This window comes from Cupressus sempervirens, chromosome 11 (genome assembly GCF_028749045.1).
Source record: "Cupressus sempervirens isolate cs-2001-9-10 chromosome 11, ASM2874904v1, whole genome shotgun sequence".
In the NCBI taxonomy this organism is placed as follows: Eukaryota; Viridiplantae; Streptophyta; class Pinopsida; order Cupressales; family Cupressaceae; genus Cupressus; species Cupressus sempervirens.
Window position 1 is genome coordinate 827,070,198 of NC_143128.1, and position 7,558 is coordinate 827,077,755.

General features: G+C 41.8%; 1 long non-coding RNA gene across 1 annotated transcript; it reads right to left on the reverse strand.

Annotated features, from left to right (window-relative positions):
- On the reverse strand, nt 1-454 carry LOC149532117 (uncharacterized). Its single transcript, XR_016358423.1, has 2 exons — nt 383-454; nt 1-239 (listed from the first exon to the last, which is right to left on the reverse strand). It is a non-coding gene; the product is annotated as an uncharacterized LOC149532117 (long non-coding RNA).
- Between the last annotated feature and the right edge of the window lie 7,104 nt (nt 455-7,558).

Here is a 7,558-nt window from a genome sequence, read left to right on the forward strand (position 1 = left end):
TGATTGTTACGGGATTTTCCCAAATATTTTCAATTCTTTCAAAAAGATTCCCCACTATCAATCATATCAATTTGTTTTCAGATCGTAAGTTCAATCATGTGCATTTACAGGAATGGCGATATAAATTTGTAGGTACTATTCTACAAGCCTTAAGAACATTGGCATCCTGGTGCAGAGAAAACTCCTAATCTTTGCGCATTCCATGCTTGTATTTATTTGTAGATTTCATATGTTGAGTCCTGCAGAACACAACGTTTCGATAAACCCTAATTCCGATTAGACCGACCAGCTCCCGGTGTCTGAAAGCTCAAAAATTTGAACAAAACTCCAGAATAATGAAAGCTCAAAAAATTGAACAAAATCCTGGGGAAACGTGAAGTACCGCATCAAAAGAAGTTCGCAAGATTTAAAAATTTGACGGTGAATCTGCGAATATGAATGAACGAAGAAGAAGTTTTAATGACATCTATGAGACTAACGGTTTAACGGTTTAAGTGGTAAAAAAATGGAAAATGTTGAAGAGTTTTTCCTTCCATGCCTCTCAGGGACCTTCCATCTAACAATCTCACATTCAGTTGATTATTAGCTAAACAATTAGAATTTTGGTTTTTTTTTAAATTGTGAATTTTAAATACTCTTTATTACCATGATTTCATGTGGGACTTATCTAATTTGTCAATGTAGTAGATCTGAATTTCTCTAACACCCACTTTTTTTAATCTTCGTAATGGTGTTTGGGCACTCTTGGAAATTAATGTTCCTCTAGTTCAACCACTTGCTATTTTTTTTCTTCCATGTTTTTTCCCTACGATTTAACTCCTCATCGATCACCATCTTAGGCCAGTGATGTTTATCCATATTTCCCACTTTTTTTTAAAATAGCTTAGCAAGTGAATAATTGTCGAGGCTTCAACCATAAACATGACCACCTCTACCAAGAGGATCGCGTAAGGAACTCTAAACTTGACCTTGAGGTTGATAGTAATGAGATGCTTTTGGATTCTTTCTATTTGCCATCATTAGTAATTTGTCGCTGCGTCTCACCCAAACTTCACACTCGTAAGGAATAACTACAACCACCAAAAGGCCAAAGGGAGTTCCTAGTCTTCCAATCCCACAATCCACTTTCTCGTATTTGTTGTTCTGGAGAAAGTAAGAGGCCTTAGATCCCCCCTACATTATTTTTTATCTGCATGCCTCCCAAGTTAATATATAATGAAAGTCAATTTCTAGATACTTGTACTCATCCACAATTTCTAATGTGTTGCCCTCTAATGTAGGGGAATGTTGTTGCTTTTTCTTTTTCAAATAGAATATCATGACTTTAATCTTAGAGGTATTGACCTTGCATCCCTACCTCCAAGCAAAAGACCTCCAAATTTTCCAAATCCTCTCTCAAACCTTGAACAAACTTAGCGATAAGATCATGTATATAGAAGCAACCTTACAACATAACCTACCAATTGTATACCTTCTCCATTGATCTTGTTTAGCCACTTGTCCACTTTATCAACGTAAAGACCAAACAAAGTAGGGGATTGTGATGAACCTCCTTATAGCAATATCGTGAGAATGCTCGAAATAACAGAATACAAAGTGATATCAGAACTCAGAATGAATCTACTGATCGCAGGCCACTTCGAGGGGGTAACCTCCTTTGAGCAAGCTCAATACAATAAATTCGTCCGTGCCCATCAAGGGCCTCAACCTATTCTTATATACTGAGTACGATCTAGAAAAGTAATACTACCTATGCATGTGGGATAATAAAATATACTCACGGGACGACTTACAAAGCATATGCGTCCAACAACACTACTCTAACAAAATAAACAGAAGGAACACACAAGTTCTTAACATCCCCTCTCCCTTAGAAAAAAGCTTTGTCCTCAAAGCTTAAGGTGTGGAAATTGTTGTTGAATCTGAAGAAGGGGTTCCCAGGTAGCATCCTCTGGTTGCATGCCATGCCACTGAATCAAGACCTCAGAGATGGAGCGAGAGCGAAGCTGGCGAGTGCGCTGGTCAATGATTGCCACCGGCTCCAGGATAATGGATCCTTCCGTATCCATTTCAGGGAGAGTAGTTTGTGCTCTGACAGTGGTACCCAGAACTTTCTTTAGACAAGAAACATGAAAGACTGGATGAATGCGGGAAGAAGGAGGAAGTTCCAGTTTATAAGCAACTGAACCAATCTTCTGCAGAACCTTATAAGGCCCATAAAATTTTGGGGCCAGCTTATGACGCCCTTTCAGCTTTAGGGAGGATTGTTTGTATGGCTGTAGACGAAGAAAAACCATATCCCCAACTTGAAATGAGCGCTCAGAACGGTGTTGATCTGCTTGTTGTTTCATCCGATTACGGGCCATGTGAAGATTATCCTGTAAGGTACGAAGAATCTGATCCCTGCTGCGGAGAACTATGTCAACTGCCTGGACTGGTGAGCTGTTGGGAGTGTAGGGAAGGAGCACTGGAGGTGCCTGACCATAGACTGCTTCATATGGAGTCATTTTAGAGGCAGTGTGGTAAGAGGTATTGTACCACCATTCAGCTAAAGGGAGCCACTTGGCCCACTGATGTTGCTGTTCGGAAGTGAAGCAACGAAGATAAGTTTCCAAGCATTTATTGACAATTTCAGTTTGACCATCAGTTTGTGGGTGATAGCCCGAACTCATCTTCAGTTTGGTGCCAGTTTTCTGAAACAGTTCAGTCCAAAAATGACTGGTAAAAGTTGCATCACGATTAGAGACAATGGAAGAAGGGAGTCCATGAAGACGAAATATCTGGTCCATGAAGATTTGTGCAACAGAGGAGGCAGTATAGGGGTGGTTGAGGGCACAAAAATGACTATATTTCGAGAGACGATCAACCACAACCAAGATCACTGTCTTGCCACCGGATTTAGGAAGCCCTTCAATGAAATCCATAGAAATATCAGTCCAAATCCGTGTAGGGATGGGCAATGGTTCGAGCAAGCCAGGAAGGAGGGTCGTTTCACCCTTGTGGCGTTGGCAAGTATCACATTCAGCCACCATCTGTTGAATCGTCTGTTTCATCCCTTTCCAAAAGAAGTTTCTCCTTGCTCGCTCATAAGTTTTGAGGAAGCCTGAGTGCCCTGCTGAAGGAGAAGCATGGAGTTCATAAAAAATAGCCTGATGTAGAGCTGGGTTCTGAGGAAGCACTAGCCGACCCTTGTATCGAAGAGAAGCACCATCCCAAGAGTAATGTGGTATAGCAGAAGGATTATTGGCTAGCTGGTGAATGATTTGAGATAAAGAAGAGTCATTGTCATAGCCCTGCTGAACAGACGCTAACCAATTGGGAATGGGCATAGAAATAGCGGAAAGGGAAGCTTGATTATCAAATGTGCGAGAAAGAGCATCTGCCACAATATTCTCCTTACCCTTCTTGTAGGTGATCTCATAATCATACCCCATGAGTTTGCTGACCCATTTCTGTTGTGTAGGAGAGGATACCCGTTGTTCCAGGAAGTATTTCAGACTTTGGTGATCGGTTCTGATGCAAAAATGACTCCCTAAGAGGTATGGCTGCCACTTCTGTACAGCATGCAAAATAGCCATCATTTCTTTTTCATAAGTAGAGAGGGCTAGATTCTTACCAGAGAGGGCTTTGCTAGTGAACGCAATAGGATGGTCATCTTGCAGGAGAACAGCACCCAATCCATTGCCGCAAGCATCACTCTCAATAGTGAAGGGTTTGGAAAAATCTGGCATTGCGAGAACAGGTGTACTGCACATAGCCTGTTTCAGTTGTTCAAATGCAGTCTCAGCAACAGGGGTCCAGGAGAAGGCATCCTTTTTTAACAGAGCTGTCAATGGTGCTGCAATTTTCCCGTAATCTTTGACAAACTTGCGGTAGTAGCCGGTCAACCCCAAAAAACCCCGAAGGCTCTTGAGAGTTTTAGGATGCGGCCAAGTTTTCATGGCATCTATTTTTGTAGGATCCACCCGCACTCCATGGTGTGCAATAATATGCCCGAGATACTCCACTTCCTCCTGGCCAAACACACATTTAGATAGTTTTGCACAGAGTTGATGATCAGAGAGAAGTTGCAAGACAAGCTCCAGATGATGGAGATGCTCAGCCCAAGTTTTGCTATATATGAGGATATCATCAAAGAAGACCAGAATGAATTTCCGGAGGTATGGTCGAAATATGTTATTCATCACTGCCTGAAATGTTGAAGGAGCATTCGTGAGGCCAAAGGGCATGACTAAAAATTCATAGTGACCATCATGTGTGCGGAAGGCAGTTTTAGGTATATCCTCCTCATTAACCCGAATTTGATGATACCCAGAACGAAGATCTAACTTGGAGAAAAAATGAGCCCCATGAAGTTCATCAAGAAGTTCATCAACAACTGGAATGGGAAACTTGTCCTTTATAGTGAGATGATTAAGTGCTCGGAAATCAATGCAGAGTCGCCATGACCCATCTTTTTTGCGAACAAGCAGAACTGGAGAAGAAAAGGAACTGGTACTAGGGCGAATAATACCTTGCGTCAGTAAGTCACGGACAAGTATCTCGATTTCGGTCTTCTGATGAAATGGGTAGCGGTAGGGCCTGATGTTGGGCGGAACACTGCCAGGAAGGAGCTGAATACGGTGGTCCTCTGGACGAGAAGGAGGTAATCCCACAGGTTCAGCAAATACACCAGAATACTTGTCCAAAATGTGTTGGAGATCGGCAGGAGTGCTAGAGACTGCTGATGGCTGCATCTGAATGGAATGGAGCTGAGCGATGACACCATGTGAATTCTTCTTAGGAAGTTTTTCCATACGGTGTGAACTGATGATGCTGAGAGACCCTGGTTGTAAGCCTTTCAAAGTGTGTTGGTGCCCCTCGGCTGAAAACTGCATCCAAAGTTCAGCAAAATCCCAGAGAATGGGGCCAAGAGTGCGTAACCATTGGGCACCCAAAACCACATCACAGCCACCTAAGGGTAAGGCAAACATGTCAGAGCGCATGTTATAATCGCCAATAGAGAGACGCACATTGCGACATTTCCCTTTACAAGGTAAAGTGCCCCCATTGGCAATCATGACTTCAAAGCTAGAGCAGGGATGGATAAAGCAATCAGCCTGTTTGGCTATTCGTGGATCAATGAAGTTATGAGTGCTACCAGAATCAATGAGTATAGTAAGAGGGATCTTCTTGAAGAAACCCTGGACCCGCATGGTTTGTGGAGTAGTGACTCCTGCCAAAGCATGGACAGATATCTCTGGTGGAGCTTCTGGTGAAGGAGGTTCAGGCTGGTGAGGCTCAACCTCATCATCCACTGTTTCCTGAGCATCTACATATTCTTCCAGTTCCGGTGGAGAATCCACATCCAAGAGATAGAGCTTTTGCTGAACACATCTATGGCCCCGAGACCATTTCTCATCACAATTATAACAAAGCCCTTTGTCTCGCCTGACTCGCATCTCTGTTTCAGACAAGTGCTTGATCGGAGTAGTTCTGGGAGCTAGTATGACTGGAGGGTTGTGAGAACCTGTATTTCTGAATGGAACAAAATTAGATCTGGAGCGTTGTAGAGCACTAATCTTGTCTTCCGCTAACTTAGCCAACCCAAGGGCTTCCATCATTGTAGTAGGTCGAAACATTTTGACTTCTGAGCGAAGTGCATCCTTCAGACCACTGACAAAACAACTACGGAAGAATTCATCAGACAAGCCCTCTGTGTAATTAGCTAATTTTTCAAACTCTGTCTGGTATTCTCTTACAGTGCCTGTTTGACGCAGTTTAGTGAGTGCTCCTGTGAAATCATCAAAGGAACTAGGGCCAAAGCGCTCCAAAATGAGGGTGCACAATTCTCTCCACGTTGGGCCTACATTAGCCTTGATGTACCAACGGAACCATTGAAGAGCTTCATGTTCCAAATGAAAAGATGCAAGGGGGACTTTGTGGTTATCCAAAGTATTATGCAAGCTGAAATACTGCTCTGCCCTATAGATCCATCCAGTCGGATCAGAACCATCGAAGCGTGGAAAATCAAGCTTTGGTCCACGAAAATTGCCAGAAGAGGACCCAGTATCTCCTGAATGGTTTCGGCTCATGGCTGACTGCTGAAAGTTAAGACCCAGAATTTTGTCATCCAGATCTTGAAGTTTGGTTTTGAGGGATGCCATTTCTTCTTCCATGATTTTTGCTCCTGAAGGCCACGACAGAAAAAAAATTTGATGTAATTTCCACCCAGCGAGCCCAAGAGAGTGCTCTGATACCAGATGTGATGAACCTCCTTATAGCAATATCGTGAGAATGCTCGAAATAACAGAATACAAAGTGATATCAGAACTCAGAATGAATCTACTGATCGCAGGCCACTTCGAGGGGGTAACCTCCTTTGAGCAAGCTCAATACAATAAATTCGTCCGTGCCCATCAAGGGCCTCAACCTATTCTTATATACTGAGTACGATCTAGAAAAGTAATACTACCTATGCATGTGGGATAATAAAATATACTCACGGGACGACTTACAAAGCATATGCGTCCAACAACACTACTCTAACAAAATAAACAGAAGGAACACACAGGTTCCTAACAGGGATAAGGGGCACCCTTGTTTGACCCCAGTGTTGCTCCCAAAACATCTAGATGTGCCTTCCTTAGTTTCAATTTTGACTCTAACCTATTCATACAACTTATAAATTGCAGCCTTGTACTATTTTGAAACTTCCAACTCTTTTATTATATGTCATAGCTTATCCCTAGAAGTAGTGTCAAAAGTTTTCTTAAAATCTACAAAACAACAAAAAGTTCCTCTCCTTGTTTCTCCCAACTCTTTCAATGAGATATCTTAGAGTGATGCAATAATCAATGGTGGAGCATTTTGGTCTAAACTTGCATGTCCCTTTTCTCTTTTCTTCTCTTTTTCTACTCAATGTTCATTGTATAGTCTAATGCACTCCTGTAGAGTTTACCCTGAAGAGGATTCACCATTATGGTACAATAATTGGAGGGATTGTTGATGTCTCCGCTCTTGTGAAGAGATATAACCACACTGGTGGTCTAGTCAATCAGGAAGCCACCCTGTGTAACCCTATTAAAAATATTTTTGATGTGTGGAGCCTAGGGCTTACCCCCAGCCTCTCCACTTTAACTTTTTTGTCTACAAGCCACAAATATTTTGACCTTTACCACTTGGTAGTTTATATATTCTTAGCTTAATATCTTCAATAGAAAATAACTTAGTAGAAGCATTAATCATAGGAGGGTTAACCTCCCAATTTGACCTCTCATACACATGTTTTGCATACTCAAGCCATATGTTGTTTTCCAACTATTTTTTTTTTCTGTTGCAACTCTCTCCAAAAACACTTAGGATTATGTTTCCCTAAAGAAACTAACTCTTTCTTTCAAACAATCACATAACTATCTTTTTAAAAATTAATCAACTGCTTGTATTCCTTTATATTTTCTTTGCTCATTTTCCTCCCTTTTAAAGCTCTCTTCACAACCTTGCATTATTTATCGTACCATGGATTAGTTGGACACGTGTTTGAATGCCCTTTTTTGTTTTGATCTCTTACACCCCTTTA